This window comes from Mirounga leonina, unplaced genomic scaffold, assembly GCF_011800145.1.
Source record: "Mirounga leonina isolate KUSES-001 unplaced genomic scaffold, KU_Mleo_1.0 Mir_129, whole genome shotgun sequence".
Lineage (NCBI taxonomy): Eukaryota > Metazoa > Chordata > Mammalia > Carnivora > Phocidae > Mirounga > Mirounga leonina.
Genome location: NW_023270323.1, coordinates 62,040,612 through 62,063,203, shown reverse-complemented (window position 1 = coordinate 62,063,203; position 22,592 = coordinate 62,040,612). Strand labels below are relative to the sequence as shown.

Sequence of the window (22,592 nt, the reverse complement as noted above, 5' to 3'; positions counted from 1 at the left end):
AAAGGGCTGGGGATATTCTCAGTGACGTAGAAGCCACAAGTAAATTAATTCGAATTAGAATAATAGCGATACTTTACATCCTGAATGCACTTCCCAATCACTATCTTATTTGTCCTTATTATAAGGCAAGAGAAGTGGCACAGTCCCCGGATCCATGAGGAAGCTCAGAGGGGACAGGAAAATGGCTCAGGGTCACACAGAGAAAGAAATCAAAAACATCAAACTCATTCACTTTTTAAAAACATCATAACTGGTAGCACGCCATGCTTTTTTCACACCCTGCAAAGCTGTAGCTATAAATGCAGCAAGAAGAATTTCGGCATATTTGCTGTTGCATAATTATTCAAGAAGGCACAAGGGCCCCGTCAACACATTCAACTCAGTCACAATGAAGAAAGGCAGCCAAAACTTCCGTGCCCACCCACCCACCCACCGAATTTGCAGGGACTTAACGAAGCACAGTCATGTCCTCTGACTCCATGTCCCCCATTTGTCTGATGACCCCACCAGCAGAAGTGGGTGATGTCAGGTGGGCAAGCTCAGCATTAAATAACGTGCTACCTCCTCTTCGATCCTGTTTTCAATCACTGTGATTCCACCAAAGACAAAGTCGGGGCTTGGAGGTAATAAACCTTTACTACCCCCCTTAGCCATCACGACCAGTTAATACCTCTTTAACAAAAGAAAAACAGGTTTCAGGCTCATAGCCTTAGGCAAGCAACAGTGTCTGGCCATATCTATTAACTTTTTAGAGTTCTTTTAACTTTTTTTAGGTATTCTTCTATTTATACCAAGTGATATATAAATACATACATACATTTCTTCTATGAATAAATTTCTGGACCTAAAAAAAGTGAGATAAATATATATAGTTGAACCAGATGAAACCACAGGTGGCCTTTTTTCTTAGATCAAAAATGGTTACAAATTCGCACTTTCATGATCTGGCCTCACAAACAGATATATGAAAAATGGGTAGTAAATAACAGTGACAGTATATAGATAGGACAAAACACATTGATACATTTAAATAGAGATGACATATAGAGAGACATAGTTAGACATGACACCCCCAAAACTATAGTAGATGGATGACTTTCATTTGAGAAGCCCTGTTATTAGGACAGTCATAGTAGGAAGCTGGAATCTCATTCTTCAATAGTGATACCCTTGCCCCTTGACAACCTCGTCCCTTGATGACTTGACTGTTGATCCAGTCAAAGGCACTCTGGCTTCACTCAGATTGGCCCTCACTATGGCCCAGGGCCAGCCACAAAGGAGAAGCATATGCCCCGATTCACTGCACAGATCACTGGGTAGCAGAACCAAGACCCACAGGACACCCATCCTGCTCTCTCTCATCCCTTTCTTCTTGCCTTCTCTCATCTCCATTATGTAAATTATGCTGTACTCCACGTGACCCATACAAACCACCTTTAATCTGTCAGAAACAACCTCATTCTGCTTCCAAAACTTACAACCCTTCCTGTCACTAACACACTTCCTCCAGAAGAGTCAAGTTGCTACGGACTTGAAGAGGGATGAGTGGGAGTGATGAGTGGAAGTATCTACCCTTACCTGCACTGTCCTTCACCCCCCACTCACTGCCTTCCCCAAAGGAGAGGAGACAGAACACCTCTGGAAAAACAAATTCCAAAAGTCTATGAGGAAAGGGAAAAGGTGGGAATGGGGGGCCAATTGGTGAAGTCAGGTGTGAACACGGGAGCCTGCACCTTCCATACAGCGAGCGTGGGAGACGGGTAGTATGGGTTCATTTTATCATAAGGTTTCCTCTCTTTGGAAACTGGGTGGTGCTGCTCATGGAACTGACACCTAACATAGATACAGCTCTCCCTTGGGCTCCAGAATTTGGGAGAAGCATGTGCGTTTCAGATTTGATCAAGTTTGAATACAAGTTTGAATAAGAGCTCCAGACTCATTCCACTCACCCTGAGGCAGCAGCTACATGAAGGACCATAAGCTACAATCTCCTTCCCAGTCTTTCCCAACCAACTCTGTGACTCTGAGCAGGCCACTTGACTTGCTGGCTTTGAGTTTATGTATGTGCCGGATAAGGGGGTTGGCCTAAATCGATGGTTCTCAAAGCTGGCTCCATGTTAGAATCGAATCACCTTTATAAACATGACCAGGTCAGACCCCACACCTAGAAATTCTTTAATAGGTTAGCACGTGCCAGGCATTCGTAGTTTTAAACCTTACCAGGTAGTTCTAGTAGGCAGCCAAGTTTGAGGATCCCTGGCATCTATTATCTCTAAGAGCTTGTCTGCTTCTAACACTCGAAGTCTCTGAACCTCACTTAGGGGCTAGATGCCTTCTCTTATTTCCATTTTTTCTACCCAGCCTTTATCAGTAAAACTTTTGTCTTTGCTACAGTTGCAGTTCTTAGCCTTATCCGGACAACTTCCTACACCAAAGAAGTTTATTCTTCTACCAAAGGGCACTTTGTAGTTTGGTGAAAAGCACAGGCTGTGTAGCTATGTAGACCTGGTTTCGAATCCTTGGGTGGTGGCCTTGTGTAAGACTCTTAATGGGGATACAATGGGGACACATCCAAAATGGGGATAACACCTATTTCATGGATCACCGTGAGGAGTGAATGTATGTAAAGTACATTATATGTAAATACTGAATAAATGTTAATTACCACTCCCTTTCTACAATGTGGAGGCTCCAGGCGGTTCTGTGCTCACCAAGAAAAGAGCTGGAGGAAGGCCAGTCTGAATTTCTAGAACCCGAAGAGCAGTCTTTGGCTGAGCAGATCAACGCCAGCCAGAGAGACACTTAGAGCTTCAAAGCTCTACCTCCCTGCCATGAGCACCAATGACCTCCCCCCAATCAGCAGCAGAGAAGCAGAAATACAATCCAGTTCTATGCCCTGGAAGGGAGAAGCTACAAGTGGGAGCTAACAGAACTGCAGGCCATGAGATAAGTAGGCCAGTCCTGGACTCCTGCCACCAAAAGCACAGGAAGAGAGAGGCAAACGGTCAAAGGAACCTAATGAGGAAGCAGTGAAGTCTAGTCATACTCAGGCAAAGAGCTCTCTGCAACAGATGGAAGAGGGAAAAGATGAGAAAAATAAAAGATATTTGCCCTTTCCAGCTTTGGCAGGGCCACGAAATGAATGTCTCAGACCACTGAGAATAAGCAGCAAGGAAAATGTTCAGCACTGCTATAGATAAGATTGCTATGAAAAATTAGCTGTATCCTAGCCATGCATACATAGGCATAGGAAAAAGACCAGCAGGAAGCATGCTAAAATGTTAATCTGGTTTGCCTCTCAGTTGTAAACTTGTGGGACATTCCCAGTCCCTTCGATATACATGTTTACAGATTACAAACCTATAATGAATATGAATGTCTTTTGTGATCAGGGGAAAAAAAAGTGGAAGGACTAAATGAAGCATGTCATACAAGTGTCTCAATAAGGGGGGGGGGGCGCGCCTGGGTGGCTCAGTTGGTTAAGCGACTGCCTTCGGCTCAGGTCATGATCCTGGAGTCCCTGGATCGAGTCCCGCATCGGGCTCCCTGCTCGGTGGGGAGTCTGCTTCTCCCTCTGACCCTCTCCCCTCTCATGTGCTCTCTGTCTCTCTCATTCTCTCTGTCTCAAATAAATAAATAAATAAATAATCTAAAAAAAAAAAAAATAAGGGGAGGGGGACAAGGAGTAGAGAGGCATGTGGTGGGGGTGGGGAAGGACACAAGATCAAGATATCAGAAAAAGAGAGCTATGTTTTTAAGAAGAGCCCAGATGAAAATTTGGTGGGTTAACCATCCATGAGGCCATGTTTTCTAGGAGATTGGGTCAGAATTTGCCACTGCAAATAGCAAATAAGTCTGCAGTCCATATTTTAACCTTTTTTGCTTGCAGTGTTGACACTGGCTTTTCTCGTGTTTTGGAACCTGGGAATTGCTATGGGATAGCAAACAAATAAATCACTGAGGAACACTGAGGCAAATTCTGGAGCAAGGGAACCCAGCATTGAGCCCAGGCATACAGAAACCAAAACAAAACCAAGGAGGGGCTTCTATTTTGCAAAACATCGCTTGTCAGTATTTTTCCAATCTAAAAATACATGCAAACTCATACAGAGTGTCATGGATTTCTAAGAGGTGATTCCAGATCTCAGAGTTAAAATTTTCCTACAACATTCAAAATGTTTCCTGTAGCAAAACTCTGACGGTTCACATCCTTGGGGAGGGATAGATTTTCCACATGGGAAAGTCTCCATTTTTACTAACCCCAAATCAGAATTTCTTTTCTTCTGTCTGTATCTACTCCTGGCCTGCCGGTAGAGAGAAAATCAGAGAACAACCCCGCCCTGTCACTCTATCTTTAGAGGCCTTCCCACATGGCCTGGCTGCCAGAAGTCATGAAGAATCCTGTGTCTACCATCAGCCTGGTCACTTTAGGGGGACTTTTAGAAAAAACAACTAAATATCCACCATTAAAATTCCTTGCAGATTTTCACCTCCCAAGACACTTTTAATCTAGCCACAAATGCTAGGTTTTGAAGAAAGCAGTATCATTAAGGAAAATAAAGTGGGGGTAGGTTAAAGTTAGGATTAAAGGTTCACGAAATTCAGACTCCACACATTTCAATTAAATGGTACATCAACCCATGTACCAAACTGTACTAAAATATGCTCCAGGTCCCATTTGTCAAGTTTTATCTGCCACCATTTGGATTCAAGATGACAGACTGAGTTATAAATCCAATTCGAGACGGGACTTACACTGAGCAGTGTACCAAGTTTTATCAAAATCAGTCAGCTTCTTTGGGAGTTGCACACAGGATAGACCAAAAAGCCAGTTAAAAAAGAAATGTCACATCAACTAGTTAAAGCAGGAATTGTGCTTAAGTTGATCATTCATGTATCCATTCATTCAATAAACATTCACTGAGCACCTACTCTATGCTAGCTGCAGCTGCACAAGTAAGGATATGCAAATCACAAGGTAAAGTCTTTGCCCTTATAGGGCTTATATTATGGTGGCTGGGGGAATAATTACAGAAAATCATTAAAAACTGAGATCAGAGCTATCATGGACTAAAAAGGGTGTTGAGATAGAGACAAATAAAGAAAGCCTACTTTAGATAGGGCTGCAGGGAAGCCTTTTCTGAAGGAAGGTATTTAGTTTGAGATGGAAGAATAGTTTGGAAGCAACCATATTAAGAGAAAAGGAAGAATGTTCCATACAAAAAAAGGCGGGGGGCAAACTCCAAGGTCCTAAGTGGGATCTATCATAGTCATGGACAGATAAGGGGCCCAGAGGTGAGGAGGAGAGGCAGACCAGGCCCACCACAACTGGCAAAGCCAATGGCTACTGGTGATATTAAGAGAAACACTGTCAGAAAAAAACTTTTATATAGATTGTGCAAAATAGGAGATGTTACACCCAAAAGAAAACTGCACATTTTACTTTTCTTCTCTTTAAGGGCTTCCCATTCACACAATAAGTAATACCTAACAGCTCATATATACTACTTTCCTTTGGAAAATTATCATTATTAAATATTGTCATCGACTTCACTAAGGAATTTTAAGTGTGATACATAGTTCCTTAATGCATTTAGCACTCAGAAGCATATAAACTTCCCATTAGAGAGCCCTCTATGAAACCAGTTAACTCCAAAAGCAATGAGCCCTCCATCAAACCAGTTAACTCCGAAAGCAATCGGGTATTTACTACCTGTCCTATAAAGCAAATGGCACTCGGGCACTTCAGTGCTTGAGGTGAGGAAGGATTGCAGGAGCAGTCAGCAATCCATGAAAGCTTGTCATGTTCAGGATGTGCCCAATCAGCTCCATGGATAGAGGCCAATCCTCAGGGAGACAAAAGGATGTGCCTGACGGTACAAAGCATCCTTCTGTTTCCCCATCACCAGAAAAGTTAGCAATTTTATGACATTCCAATCTTATAGTTCTCTTGATCATTTTTAAGCCATTTGGAAAATCAAATGGATTGCAAGAGAGTTTTCCTAACTAGCTTACTGATCCTTCCTTGTCATGTCAGGATGAAAAAATTCACCATTTGACTAAAGGTCAATGTTCTAGAAATATTTATGGGTGACTAAAAGGGGAAGACTATTAGGGAAATGCTTTTTCATTATCTCTGCTATTGCATGGTTGGTTGCATGAAGTACTAGACATACCTATTCTATATCCTTACCCATCTTTCCATGCTCACGAGCCCACCCGTGCTGTTTCTAGGCTGGGGGTTCTTCTCATAATGAACCCAAGGATACCCCTTTCAAAGAAATGACTAAATGCTGATTACATTTTAAATTGTGCATGATTTTAGTTCTCTCTGAACAATGTTTGATGGATAAGTCTAAAAAAAAATGGTCAAATTGCCTAACCTTTTAGCAATAAAATTGTGTGCAATAAAAATGCTGGAGGGCACCAGTTACTGAACTGTCATAGGCTAGAGAATTATTAGATCCCATAATTCTGTAGTGCAAAACCAAATTTGTAGATTTTTTTTCAAGTGGAAAAAAGTCCAGGAAATTAAATGGAAAGACCTGTAGTAATGAAATATTAAATGCAATTTCAAGTGCACAAAAAGGTCAGAAACCAAAAAAAAAAAAAAAAAAGATTTCTAGAACAACATTAATTTTCTCATACTTCATATATGCCTGGGCTTAAATACTCCTAGAAACCAACTAGGGGGCGCCTGGGTGGCTCAGTTGGTTAAGCGACTGCCTTCGGCTCAGGTCAAGATCCTGGAGTCCCTGGATCGAGTCCCGCATCGGGCTCCCTGCTTGGCAGGGAGTCTGCTTCTCACTCTGACCCTCCCCCCTCCCTCTCATGTGCTCTCTCTCTCAAATAAATAAATAAAATCTTAAAAAAAAAAAAAAAAGAAACCAACTAGGCCTATGCTGGGGTACAGGTGGGGATGAAGGGAGAGGTAAGAAGGAGGAGCCAGGCAAAGGACCAAGTCAGAACTAAGAGTTAAAAAAAAAAAACAGAAAATATTTCATTTGTTTTCACTTCCTGAAATTGAAGGTATATTGCCTAAAAATACATCAACACCAGCAGAAAGTTATAAAAGCAAAAGCAAAACTACTGGACTTGAACCATGTAAGGCCAGTTGTAGCCAAAGTTAGCTTGATTCTTGGTTCCTTGCTCTAATACAATTTTGGGCTCCTGTTCTTAACTTTATCATACTTGAATTTCAATTCTGGCCAAAGAGATCATGTATTATAGCTTGGTCTTGTGGATACTTGGAGTCAGTTCAGATGTATCTATGTGAAGAGTGCTACCATTATCAGAAGCTATCATTGAAACCATGTAGCTTCTGTCTCAGGGCACAGAAGTAATACTTCATTTTAGTAATACACATGTAGAAAGGGGTAGAGGAGATCCAGAGAAACTTCAAAGGAAATATTTTTAAATGAAAATCCTTGTGTGGAAAAAAAAAAGGGTCAAATGCTAACATCAGGACACCTGAAGTTTAGGCATGACTCAGTGTTCAGGTGAAATATTGTTTAGAGACACACACAGGGAAAATCCTTATTTTAACACCTGGCCAACTCCCCAAGTCCATTACTCACACAGTCTGTACACTCATTCTTTAAATATGCTACAAAAATCAGATGATCTGTAATTTACAATTGCTACAACTTTAAAACCTAAACAACACATGATGAAATCTATTTCTTTAAAATACCAATCTGTGTGGTTGCGATGTTGGATGGCAGAAAGAAAGATTTATATTTATAGCCAATTTTTATTTATCCTCACCTATTTATAAATTGTGCCACAACTTCAATAGCCATGGTTAAAAAGAATAATATCATTCCTAACCACTGCCTTTGACTATAAAAACAATTTCACCATAACGGATAACACTAAAATACTCCAAGAATAATCAATAAATGAATCCTGGATTACTAGTCTAAAAATGGTGGTTATAAGTGATTACATGAAAGAGTTGATGTTACTTTGAAAATCTTAGTCTGTCTATGGATTTTCGTATTTTATATGTAACATTTTTATGAAGTGATTTTGCCCTTACATAATAGCTTTCATCTTCAAAGTGCTTCACAAATATGAACTAGTTACATAAAAAGCTATATTACTGCAAAATCAGAAAAGGGAAAGCTGAGGTTCTCTTAGCCACATTCACTCTCAACAAAGGTTAATCTTCAACAAAAGTTATGTCTTTTAAAACATGCTTAATTATCAATACTGTTAACAAAACTGTCCAAAGGGTAAACAGAGCTTTTACTATACCAGCCAGTTGTTACTATTCATAAAAATCTCTCTTTGACTGAATTTGTAAAGTCTGAGGAAATTAGACTTGTGTTATGATAGATCTACTTTGTCCCCTTTTTCCATTTCATGAAATCTCTTAAATATCAATAAGAAGGGATATCGAACAAAGCTTTATCATAATAAAATTGAAAAAGCATTAAACATGCATCATAGGGAATAGTTAAATAAGTTATGGTATGTCTATATAATACTGTCCAATATAATGTAGCCATTAAAAAAATTATGCTTTTGAAGAATATTTTATTTTTTTTATAAAATTGGTGTTTTTTTAGGATTTTATTTATTTGGTGCCTAGGTGGCTCAGTTGGTTAAGTGTCTGCCTTTGGCTCAGGTCATTATCTCAAGGTCCTGGGATCGAGTCCCACATTGGGCTCTCTGCTCAGCAGGGAGTCTGCTTCTCCCTCTCCCTGCCGCTCCCCCTGTTGTGCTCTCTCTCTCTCTCTCTCTCTCTGTCAAATAAATAAGCAATGGGGAGGGACAGAGGGAGAGGGAGAAGCAGACCCTCCACTGAGCAGGGAGCCTTCCACAGGACTCGATCCCAGGACCCCTGGATCATGACCTGAGCCGAAGCCAGACACTTAATCAACTGAGCCACCCATGTGCCCCTTGAAGAATATTTTAAAACAATGGAAATTTTCCACAATACAGGGTTTGTTTTTTTAAAGTTCACAAGATTATCTATATCCCATCAGGCCAATTTTATAAAAGAAATAATTATATATAAATATACAAGGAAAGTGGGTAAAAAAAATACGAGTGGTGGGAGTATTGTGATTGTATTTCCTTCTCTGGACTTTCTTTATTATTTAAATTCTTGACAATAAAATATATATTTTTTAAATCATGGGACATAAATATTATTTAAAGGAAAACAAAACCGTAATCCTTGCTCAAGAACTCACACTCTGTTGGAGACATTAAAAAAAAAAAAAAAAACAGCAGTCAGTGTGATAATCTCTTTAAGACTAGAGAACTCAGAGTACCATGGGAGTAGCCCAAGGTAGAAGTTCAGAATAGAAGGAAGAGAACCTTGAAGCAGGCCTTGCAAGGTAAGCAGGTATTCAATAATAACAAAGAGAGCAGTCTAAACAGAGCATATGCAAAGGCACAGAACCACGAGACATATGGAAACAATAAGAAAAATGATGAGCTTCAGTGGGGCAAAGAGTATGGCCAGGAATCACAGAAGATGGTGATGAGGATGGCACTTGCCAGCTCACAGACCTTGAGTACTGTCGAAAAGGATCTGACTTCAATCTTTATACGTGATGAGTAGAGCCTGCTGGGGAGGGGAACATGGAAAGGTATTAGATGAAGAAAGCAGTAAGAAGGGATGAGTTATTTAGATCACTAGCTACAGCAAGTGAAGGACTAAAGAAAGGCAAGACTAGATTCAGAAATACCAGGTGGGTGATTCCGAAAAGTTTATCTCTGGAGGGAAACAAAAAGGAAAGAAGGAGTTCCAGAGATAGTTAAGAAATAAAACAAGCGTAGCTTAGTGACCAGTTGGATGTGGGTGAATGAGAAAAAGTGTCTAAGGTAATTCCCTGGTTTCTAGATGGAATGACTGGTGGACAGTGGTACCACCACCTAAGTGAAGTGGATCTGGGCAAAAAAACCAGTGAATTTGATTTTGGACATGTAGAATTAAAGATGACTCTGGATATCCAGATAAGAATAAACAATAGGTTGACTACACTTCAATTTTTAAAAACCATACCTCAATTAAAAAAAAAAAAAAAAAAAACAGGGGCACCTGGGTAGCTCAGTCAGTTAAGCCCCCAATTGTTGGTTTCTGCTCAGGTCATGATCTCAGGGTTATAAAATCAAGCCCCAAGTAAGTCTCCATGCTCAGCACAGAATCTGCTTGAGATTCTCTTCCTTCTCTCCCTCTTTCTATCCCTCTGCCCCTTCTCTTCCCAGACTTGTGTGCTCACTCTCTCTCTCTTTCTCAAATAAATAAATACATGCATACATACATACATCATACATACATACATACATACATAAAATCTTAAAAAAAAAACAGTAGGCTGCATGGATTAGTATGCAAGTCATAGGTGAAGGATCAAGGATGACACTTGAGAGTGCTTTAGCAAATAACTCTATGCTTATTAAATTAGGAACAAATGGAACCACCCTAGAAGATTGGGCAAGGTGAGGAGCCTGGAAATTGGGGAAACATCAACATTTGGGGCAGACATGCAAAGCCAGCAAAATGACAAGATGACACGGTCAGAGAGATCAGGTCATAGAAGCCAATGAGAAGAGATTTTCAAGAATGGAATGATCAAAACTGTGAAAGGTTATGGAGGTCAAATAAGAAAAGGCCAAAATGCATCATTTAAGTTTGATAATAAAAATCCTCATTTGACCATTGCTGGAGAAGTTTAAGTGGGTGTTATGGACAGAAGCTTACAACAGATTGAGCAATAATTCAGATTTAAGGAAAGAGTAAATATAGCAACTCTTTCCACAAACTTCACTATAAACTGAAGAAGAAAGGGAATGCCAAACTCAGTGATCAACACAGGATTAGGGAAGCACACTGATGGTTTATTAATGGGTAACTAGTTACAATCACAGTAATGATTACCAGTGAAGTGAAGTCACCTTTTTTTAACTAATAAAAATATAATCATGTAGCCACAAAACAAAGATATGACAACACACGTCCAAAATGTTTGTTCTTAAAACGTCAACATTATTCAGCCAAAATTCACATTTACAAGATCTTTTGTCAGTGTGAAAAAAATCCTGAGATTCCATTTCCAAAGTTTTAAATTTTTATGTTACTCAGGTAATTGAAAGAGTTGGCTAATATAATGAATACAATTGATAGCTATAAATAATTTGGAACCTGGAATGAATTACTTTTTGGCTAAATTATCTACTGAATGGCCAAGATGTTTTAAATTAACTGAGTAACTCTTTCAACATTAAATAGACTTGAGGTGATTAGATAAAAATCCATTTGTGTAGCATAAACTACTTGAACATGTTTGAATAGAAATTTAAGAAACTTTATTTTTGTTGTGGTTCTCACTGGGCTATTTAATTTAGTACTAAGAACTTAAGCCCATACTGGAGTAAAAAGTCTGTACCATTCTTTCCTTTTTGATTCACCTAGAAATATCAAATTCATTCTGTGTGTAAGATCCATAAAAAGATTCATTATTTTTCACCCAATAATTCTACTCTTAGAATTTATTGGATGCTATGGTAGAAGAAAAATGCTATATGTACAGACGTGTTCACTAGACTAATATCTAGGATAGCTAAAATATGAAACAATCTAAAAATTTAACACTGGGAAGAAAACTATATAAATTATGAACATCTGCTTAATGGAATATATAGTCATTAATTGTGTGAAACAAAGCTGAATAAAATTATTTGTTCACTTTGACAATGATCATATATTAGAAATTATGTGTACAAATCAAAAATTCTGGGCTTTTTAAGATTTATTTATTTGAGAGAGGGAGAGAGAGCATGCATGGGGTGAAGGGGCAGAGGGAGAGGGAGAGAGAGAATCCCAAGCCACCTCCACACTGAGCATGGAGCCAGAGTGAGGCTTGACCTCACAACCCTAGGATCATGACCTGAGCCAAAATCAAGAGTTGGACGCTCTTGATTTTACAAAAGGTCAGTAAATCAACGGAGCCACCGTTCTTACAGAACTTTCAGGAGTTAAAAGGGAGGGAGAGAGAGAGGAAGAAAAGGAGGAAAGGAAGAAGGGGGAAAAGTAACTAGAGATCAAAACCAGTGGCAAGAAAAGAGTTCCAAGTTAGGAAAAAAAAGAATTTGAAAATGTATCTTGACAAGTTTGTGTATTATTTGCAGACTGTGACTCATTTGTAGACTCCAAAACCCTGCCTAGCACTGATACAAACTTAAACGGAGTTATCCATTTGCAAGTATGACTCATTTAATGATACTGACAGATACTCTGTTATCTCTATAGTCAGTGTCTATAAATATTGAAAAATACATATTTTTACCAATTTTACTGAAAACAAAGAAATAAAGATGGCAGAAGATCCCAGCATAAGTAGACTGTTAATGAAGTCCTAAAGTTACCAAATTTCTCTGCATTTTTAGTTGAAGACTATTTTCAATAAACTTGATTTTGTGTTTTTAGTATTTTCAGTAAAATTTTGAATACGCTCAAATAACAACACTAAGGTAGAGTTGGGTCAGCCTGCTGCTAACAAGCCTTGTTCAACTTCAAGTGATTTAGATCAACAAAGGCCATTTCCGGACATTTCCATGAGCACTGAGCTTCTTACCACCTATAATAATGCTTCTTCTAACAATTATTTACTTGGCTTACAACTTCAAAGACCTGTCATCTGTTAGAAGAGCAGCTCCAGAGTCAGAAGGGTTTGAATTAGAGCTCCAACATTATTAGCTTGGAGATCCTCAGTGAGTTCCAGGAATGCTCTGTGTTACTAACTCCTCATTTGCAAAATGAGGATGATTGTAGCTTTTATCTCATGAGGTCTTCTGAATATTGAGATTAATGTATGTACAGTCCTTAGGGATATGCCTGGAACATAATAAGCACACAGATAATGTTAACTGTTATAATTACTAGATGTTGCAAGGATTACACCGAAGCATCAGAGATCTGGCCTTAAAGGAGCCTGCATTTATTACTGTTAATAATGATGATAGAAATAAAGGCAATGGTAGTATTAGTAAACCTTCGTATGCACTCCATCATTTCCATGCATTAACTCTTTTGATTTCATCACAACACTCTCAGACCAGTCTCAGACCCATGAGATGGCTCAAGGAACTGAGATCCAGAACAATGCAATTGCCAGGACTGCCCACAAATAGGCATGTTCATTAAGAGCTGAGGTAGGTTTCATTCTAAATCTGCAGATGAGAGGAGGGGTTATAAACAAGGGTCAACCCTCCCAACATGATCCAGGGGGGGCAAAACTAGTTGAGGGTTTATGGCCTGCCTTTTGTTGACAAAGCAGTTTAGACGGGCTTGCAGTTTTAAATTCTACAGTAAAATCATTAATCAGAGCAGGAATTGTAAGCAACTTTTTTTTTTTTTTTTTTTTTTAGAGGGAGTGAAAGCAGGGGTGGGGTTGGGCAGAGGGAGAGAGAGAGAGAATCTTAAGCAGGCTCCACACCCAATGCAGGCCTGATATTGGGCTCAATCGCCATGCCCCTGAGATTATGACCTGAGCTGAAATCAAGAGTTGGATGCTTAACTGGCTGAGCCACCCAGGCGCCCTGTAAGTGACTTATTTTTTCAGAAAAATGACTGAAAGAGAGAGCTGCAAAAAAAAAAAAAAAAAAAAAAAAAGCACTATAAAAACTGTATTTTAGCCGCAATATCCTAAAAGTTCATGGAATATGATTATTCCTCAGCCAAGCCCACGTTTCCAGCTTCAGAATAAGATCAGAGTCACAAGTCGGGAAGTTAGCCCTATTTTTCCCCAAACACAAACTAAGAGAAGATCGCCGCTTGAAAACAACTATGCTTGCAACAAGAAGGTTGGATTTTTAGCAATTTATATGATCAGTTCTGGCTCCTTTTACATGTGACTTTACCCAACTCAGATGTATTTTTCTTAGTTTTTGGTACTATCTAAAAACATAGGTTTATTGTGAACAACTGTGAAAAAGAAAGTGAAAAAAAAAATCATCCTACATCCCACAACTTTAAAATAAATACTCTTGGTGGTGTAATAATGACTTGTGTATGCATGACACGCCTATCATCCATCCATTTATTCACATTTTATTTCCGACTTCTTGCAGTTGATATTATAACTTTTTGTTATGTTATGCCAAAACTGCTCCCTCTCTTCACTGGGAGTCTATATGGGTAGTTTATATCAGAGCATTTCCTGTGTTATTAAACATTGTTTGGGACAGTATCTTCAGCAACTTTTTATTGGCTATCTCACCTTTTTAAGTCAGTATAGACATTCAGGAATTGTCTGCCTTTCAAACCTCTCTGACATAGTACGGCGATCTAAGTGTCATGACCCTCTAATAACTCCAATTAACACATGCAAAGTTGTCTAAAGCAATTTAGGAATATAATTAATTTTGCCTTAAAATATCAGAGAAAAGCTTCTCTTTAGGGGTATTCCTTATATTTGTATTTTAATAGACCTGTTCTGAGGACTCCAAGTCTTTTGGCTATAATGGCTTTCCTTAGCTTTATAATATTCCTTGCCTAAAAAGTAAAGGTAAAAGTAAAATATTATTAGGAAGATCACATGCCCATATCTATTGTGATTGGAAGGCTTTTATGGGCAGGAACTAATTCTTAATCCATCTCAATAACTTCTCCAATACCTTAAAAAATTAATGGCATCAGACTGTTATTACGTTTCTAAAAATAAGTTTCTGGGCAAATATTGTCTGTAGTGTTAAATTTTGAAACCAATTTATAGTCACATACACAACAATGACCTCTCTAAAATTTGAGTTTGACTTGGCCGTACCTCATTGACAAGCACTGTGTTCCGTATACACTCAGTTCACATACATCTCCGACCACTCATCCAAACAAAGTTGGGTCATCATCAGGAAATCTTTTTCCCCACTGGGGGTAAATACACACCTAAACCCACAAAAATTCTATTAGCACCAGCTACATTGTAATACAGCGATAAACACTTCCCTTCTAATTTGCTGGCTCCCCAGCCGAAGAAAGACTTCGTCGGTTCTGGTTGGCAATTGAGCTGTATGTAGTAGATATGCTGATTTTAAAAAAGAAAGAAAGAACTACAATAATGGTGTGGTCTCCTGAGAATACATTTATTTCTGCAGTATAAAACAAAATTAAATTCTTCAATCTCAAAAACTATTAAAAGGTTGTATTTAAAATGCATAAAGCATTAAAAAGACATCAAAATTAAAATAATCTCATAAATCTCTTCATTTAAAAGACTTATTAGAATACAGATCGAGGCAGAAAACTGCTGCCCAGCACTCCAGAGCAGTAAATTATGACTATTTTAGCTTTTTTTCATTTTCATCATTGAAAATTCTTTTCCAGAATAATTGTATTGCTGTAGCAAGACCAACTGTCCCCTATATTTAACAAGTGAATAGTAAATGGCTTTCGATGGACCCTGAAGTAGGTATACTATATATTCTTTTAAAGATCAGCAGACCACAGGGTTGCACCCTGACAAACGATGCAAAAGATACAAGCAAAAATTAGTTTTTAATGTAAAACTGGTTAAATTAATTACCATTCCTAATTTAGTTTGCCCAAGTACTAGGGATGCCCAAGAAAAACCTGATGAGTAGAAGAGTTTTACTGTCATCCCCTTCTTCTCCAAATCTGCCAACTCAAATCCAAGAAAAAGTCAGCACAGAAAAGGACAGTTAGATGTGTCCAATTGCCATCAATCATTAAAACTGGACTCTCTTTTGTAAATGACTGACAACGAGGCAGTTTTTTTTTTTTTAATAAAGATCCTCACTCCATAGATCATCATGTGTCAGTCTTGATTGTACTAGAGCATTCCTTGGAGTACAATTAAACTATCATGTTGATTGTACCTCAATGCAATTGAATCCTAAAAGGAGGGAAAGAAAAACCAGGTGGCTAACCATGAGGTCTCATGTCACTTGCCTCCCATCATACTCTTTACAAATAAACTGTGAACTGAGCAGAGTTAGTTTTGATAGAAAGCAGCCAGATATGCCTTGAAAATCTTATAAGAAGATGAAAAGTGTGTTCCCATCAATCTGATTCCCATTTTTTATCACCTCCCCTTCCACTGGTACACCCTGACATCATCCCTCCTTAGCAGAGATAAGATGAGTAAACAGTGGGCTTTATTAGAACACCATTAATTCAACTTAATTGATGGTGTAGTGGTACCAGGTCTTTTTCTGCTTCTTTTTCTGGAAGACAACCTTGGTAGCGGAATCAGACCTCTTTCCAGAAACAGCACCTATCTTTGTAATTCTGCACACCCTCCTATTGCTTCAGCCCATGCAGGCTGAGCAAAGCTCCTTATCTAAGACTCTGAAAAGGATAACAGGACTGCTCAAGTATAAAAACTGCAAGTATTTTATTTATCTCTCTTTCTTTCTGCTTAGATTACCATTATCTTTGGTCACTGAATTTTGTCTGTTGGGCCTCAAATGAAGAGCAAAGTCAACCAGAAAGTACAGTTCTAAACCCAATGGATTACTGCTCTGTTAGCACACACACACACACACACACATATAAACACACACACACACATACACCTATAAACACACACACACATACACCTCCTTCTGGCCTTTCTTTGGCTTTACCCTAGGGTTAACTTCCTTATGAATGGTTTTCGGATGATTCTATGACCTTCTTTGCAAAATATTTATGCTGAAGAACAATGCAGGTCCCACAAATGTCTCAGTAACTTACACGGAAGCTGAAATGTAAGCCAAGTAAATGAGCTGTCTAAAATCAGGCTAGGTTTCTGCAGAGTGGGGGGAAATTGCGTAAAATCATTGCAACATGAATTTTAAGTCCATCCATTCATTCTTTCTGATGGTCACATGTCAGGCACTGAAGAAGCCATGGAGATAGATTGAGAAGTGGTCCCTGCCAGGAAAAGGCTTCCAATCAAAATAGATATGGGCCTATGAACATCTAACCATGATAAGATTAGAATAACAAAAATACTAAATCAAAATTTAAGCAATGTTCTATGAGCATGCACAATTAATTCTGACTAGAGAAACCAGGAAAAGCTTCAAGGAGGAGGAAGGAAAGGAGTTCCACAATTAGTGAGTAGGAAAAAGAGCACCTGGGATTAAGGAACAGCCTGCATACATAGAAAAGTGAAGTACTCGGAACAGAAAACTGCTCCCCTCATTTTTGTCATGTGACTACCACATTCATAATTATTGCCATATCTCCATATCATTGTACTCATGTTTGCTTAGTATTCTTTTTTAACTGACTCCATGTTTGCTGAAATAAATTTAAAAGGAAATTTTGTATCGTCACTATAAATGGAAATTCAGTGTCTCTTCCCCCAAATATAAAAGTAAATAAATGAAAACAAAACAATGAAATTCTAGTTGAATACTGTTGTCTAACCCGCCCTCTCTTTGTTACAAAGGGAAGCTAATTTAGCAAAATGTTGACGACTCCCCCACATCAAATGAAGACTTTCTCCTCAATGCTCTCTGAGGGGTTGAGAGAGAATTCTAAACTACACAAATTGCTCTTGGGGTATTTCAAGGTTATTCAATGTCATGTTAGTATATCACCTAGTGTCATTTTGAATCATCGTTCTACACTCTGGGAAACACTGGAAGATTTCAAAGACCCTCGGGAGCTGGCTGAGAGAAGAAAGTAATGAGAGATAAGGCAGAAAGCAGATTTGAGACTTATACGAATCCCGAAGTTCATGCCAAGTTTTTGATCTTCATATGAGGTGCTGGGAAACATTACAGGTAGGTACTTCCTTAAGCAGAAGACTCTGATTGTGGTACAAAGGATAACTGAGCAGAAAAGACATGAAAAGCTGAGATATTACATCATTTGAGAGCCAGGGGTCTTAATTAGGGAAGGGATAGAAAAGAGGTAATGCTGTTCCCCACTGGTACCCCACCCTAAAACATGCTGTGATTCTCTGTGTATTTCTCCATGCTACTTGATCCTTTATATGAACCAAGTCTTATTACCACATTTCATTAAATCTAAGAAACTATCACATGTGAGATGCACCACCATTTTATATGCCACAAAGAAAGAAAAATACTGCCAATTAAATGATGATACACCATCACTTGTAAGAAACATCTAATTTCAGAAATGTCAAAATGTGGGCGGGGGGGATGCTTGTCTTAGAATCAATGAGATACATTATTAATCACTATTGCTTAAAAGCAAATAATATAGAACTTGGAAGTTCATTGGTTTTTCAGAAAACAATGAAAAACATCGGGTACAATGTCCTGCTTGATGTACTAGGACAGTAAATTGTCATCCTTTTGAGACAAAACAATATAGAACAGTGATTCTGAGCAGAGCCAGGAAGACCCTGGGTTCAAGTTCTCCTTCGATCTCTTACTAGATGTGGCACCTTAGATGAGTAACAAACTCTGAAAGTTTCAGTTGGTTCATCTATAAAATGCTCTTTGTGTTTTTCAATATTTAAACACAAATCCCCCACTGAAGAACTTAAAATAAGAACACTGAACATTTTCCTGCCCAGATTTGTCAGAAATGACTTTTGGTGAAAGTTAATTATCATTTATGGTAATATAGGTAGTATTTTTTCCCCTTTTTTAACTCGCTAGACCCAAGAACCATGGTGCCAACTAGGTTTAGATGATCATTGCATGCTTTACTGATGCCTACTAAAATAGGTTAGAACATGAAGACTGGTCAGTCATAGAGTTGGGTCCCTTATAGGTAGGTTGGTTTGGGTTGCTCAACTTATTAGCCCAGACTCTAGTTCCTTATGAGTTTCTACTCCATAGCTCCTCCTGGACACTAATAAGTCTGCAAATGTGCATTGTCCTAAAGATAACATGTGGAATGGTTCACCCCACTACAACTCCTGGGAGTAAGAAGCTGTACCTCCTATTGATGGGGCAGCACCTCTTTCACATGTGGGTTACTCTACCAAGCGCTTTCAAACTGAAACACAATCTGTGCCTCATACCAAGCCTGGGTGTTAGGACAGGACAGGCGTTGCTGCGACTCATGGAAGAAGAAATTGAATTCTGAGGGGTCACCATTGGACTTGCCCAAGGTCACGCCACTGTATGTAATGTGGCCTGGAAGGAAGCCCAAATCTGGCTCCAAATGTGGTGCTTATCTTACCCACTCCATGCTTCCATGCCATAAAAACGTTAAAAAGAAAAAAAAAATTAAGTATAACATTTTGCTCTCCATCCACATTTTCCGTTCATGATGACTTGTTCTTCATCGGTTCACCAAGCTTTCACACTAGCCCTCAATCTCTCCCCCACCTCTTTTCAGTGTTCCTGAGATGCAACAAGTTTCTAGGAGACTCAGCGTGCATGTCACTTTCTGGGGCGGAGGGGGAGTAGACACTGAACCCTTGTCGTTAAGGGTGCAGGAGAGTGCTGTTCTCAGCTAGAGCCCACAATGGGGCAGGGTGACTTAGTATGCAGGTGTGCCCAGAATTTATGGAAGGTGCTGCAAGACGGGCTTCTCCTGGAGTCAAACCCTCAGGGCAGGGGCAGGGCGATGGTGAAGATTCAGACGCAGTTAGGCATGGAGAATGTGGTAGCTTAATATCAAAGTCTGAAACGTGAGTTCTAGATTTGCTTCCACAGCTAACAAGCTGGGGGATATTAGGCAAATTGCTTCCCCTATTACGTAAGGGGTTTGATCTAGTAATCTCTAAGACTAGGCCCCTCTTTAAGACTTGTTGATTCATGCCCTTTAGAAGAGCTGCGATAAGGTTCTTACTGTGGGTGGAGTGCCTGAGCAGATTAAATGAGACAGTGTCTACAAAATACTCTTAACGGACAGACAGCCGAGATGTCTGTGGAGCGCCCTCTGTTGGACAGGTGGTATCATTACAACCTTCTCTGCCTTGACGTCACAAGAGAATTTGTGTCTTAGCATGAATCTCATTTTTTTTTCTCCTGAGACCTGACAAACCAGAATTCATGAAGCTCTGGAAATCACTTTAGAGGTCAAAGAGCACTGCATTGATCCCCACAGCTCAAGCGTAAAACACACTGTATGTAACTCTCTCCATGGCACCCCTTTCTCCACACCCTTTCTGGTTCTTCTGATTCTTTCATATAAAGATACTCTAATTTCTGCAATTAAAACACTATAGCAGAAGCCTATTAACTCAAACTTGTACAAATCTTAGTCCGCTTATAGTATGATGAAGAGAGCTCTTCATTACTCACCACAGTTACAAAAAAGTGCTCTCATTTATCCCCAGTTCCAGAACTTGCAGAAACATTATTTTTGCTTTATAAGTAACACGATATAGGGTCAATAACCTTAATATAAAGCGATTAGTAAACAGTTAAGAAAAATAAATAGGCCCTATTACTCCATGGACGTGGGACATGAACAAAAAGTTCACAAAAAATAAAATAGAAATGGCTAATAAACAATAGAATAAAATGTCAATCCACACTAGTAATCAAAGAAGAATAAATTAAAACATGACATAATCTTAACTGACTGCCAATAATATAAAATTCATTATATGCAGTGCTGTTGAGGGTGGCATGAGACAGGCATTTCAGTATACTTTAACAGGTACAATCTTACTGAAAACAATATAGCAGAATATATCAAAAAGTCTTAGTTTGAACTCATATGTACAAAACATGAGGAAATTATTAATATACCATGATCCTCCAATATCATTCTCCTCTTCTTCAGTTTTTTAACTGAGCACATATCCATTGCAAATAAAATTATATTCTCCAGCCTCCCTTGCAGGCAGATATGGTCCTGTCAATATGTTCTAGCCTAAGGAATGTAAATGGGAAAGATCAATGCAAATTCCAGATAGTGCCCTTAAAAATATACCTTCTTCCCCCTTGTCTCCTTCTTTGCTACTGGCTGGAATGCAACTGGATGGCTACAACTCCATCAGCCATCTTAGATATTGGGGTGGCTTGAGAATGGAAGTCAAGTCACACACAGTGGCACAACAAAATACAAGGAGCTGGATCAACCACGTCCAGACTTAAGTTCAGAAGACAAACTTCTGGGGTACCTGGCTGGCTCAGTCAGTAAAGCCTGGGACTCTTGATCTTGGAGCTGCAAGTTCGAGCCCCACATTGGGTGTAGAGATTACTTAAAAAATAAAAAAATCTTGGGTACCTGTGTTGCTCAGTTGGTTAAGCATCTGCCTTCGGCTCAGGTCATGATCCCAGGGTCCTGGGATCAAGTCCCACACCGCGCTCCCTGCTCTGCAGGGAGTCTGCTTCTCCTTCTGCCCCTCCTCCTACTCGTTCTCTCAATCTCTCTCTCCCTCCTTCCCTCAAATAAATAAATAAACTCTTTAAAAATAAATAAATAAATAATCTTTAAAAAAGACCAATTTCTATTTAGCTTAAACCACTATAATTTGTAATTTTACTTGAGCCAAATCCTAATCCCAAATAATACATGTGTTAATACTGAATGTACTGTAAAATGTTTTACCAAAAAAAGGAAGATGCAGAACAGTGTCAAATATGCTACCATTGCACAAAAAAGGAAAACAAGACACTATCTATGTGATAGCTGGGTCCCTAAAGAACCATGTCTTTCATTATCCATATCCTATATAGTCCCTCCTCATCTGAGTTTGCCATATGATTCACTTAAATCTGTAGAATGTAGAGAAAGTAACACTGTGCCAGTTCCTAGCCTAAGTATTAAGAAGGCTTGTGTGTCAATTATACTACAATTAAATAAAGGGGGAGGTGCCGCTGAGATGTTCTTTGCAAATAAATAAATAAATAGTAAGTAAATGAATAAATAAATAAATCCAACTATAGGGAAACATTTATATTATGGTCTTTCTTAATTAACATATATTATACAGTACAATGATATGAAAATGCTTATTATATATAGAGAAAATGATAACATAAAAATCATACTCATATGGAATACAATGTGTACTTTGTAAAAATGCACAGAAAAAGGGCTTGAAGAATCACTTAAAAGTATTAATATCCTCTTAGTGATAGAATAATGGTTTATTCTTTTTAAATTTCTTACAAAAAGGATGTTTTACTTTTTCTTTCACTAATTCTATATTTATTTCTAGATGTTCTACTTGGGCTTTTTCCGAATTCTCTCTTGACAGACTTTTTGACAGACTTTTGATTACACATATTACTTGAGATTAGTTAATTCATTTACTCATGTTTTCAGTTCTATTATTTCACTGAACATTTTTAGCTTATCTTATTTCTGTATCCTCTTCTGTATCATTGTAACTCCAATGTATGAAATATTTGAGGGTCTTATTCTGCTATTTGTTGTTTCCCTTGACTCCTAAATACATAACAGTTAAATTCTTTGTGTGTCTGTAATTCTGGATTGTGCAATCACATGAGACTTATCTGAAACTGTAAAGTGCCACAGGGTCTGGGATAAAGGTGCATTTCTCCAGAGAGTATTTACATCCCCATTTCTTTTTTTATTTTTTTTTTATTTTTTTTTTTTACATCCCCATTTCTAAGCACTCTGAGTACCATCAATCCAGGCCCTCTAAAATTAATATCTCATCTAGATCACTCAGACAGTATAAATTCAACCTTAAAGCCAAATGAGGGCTGGGCTGTTT

General features: G+C 38.6%; 1 non-coding gene across 1 annotated transcript; it reads left to right on the top strand.

The window, feature by feature from the left end:
• The first annotated feature begins 21,840 nt into the window (after positions 1–21,840).
• LOC118010960 lies at positions 21,841–21,923 on the top strand. Its single transcript, XR_004679374.1, has one exon. It is a non-coding gene; the product is annotated as a small nucleolar RNA SNORD115 (small nucleolar RNA).
• Positions 21,924–22,592: the final 669 nt, after the last annotated feature.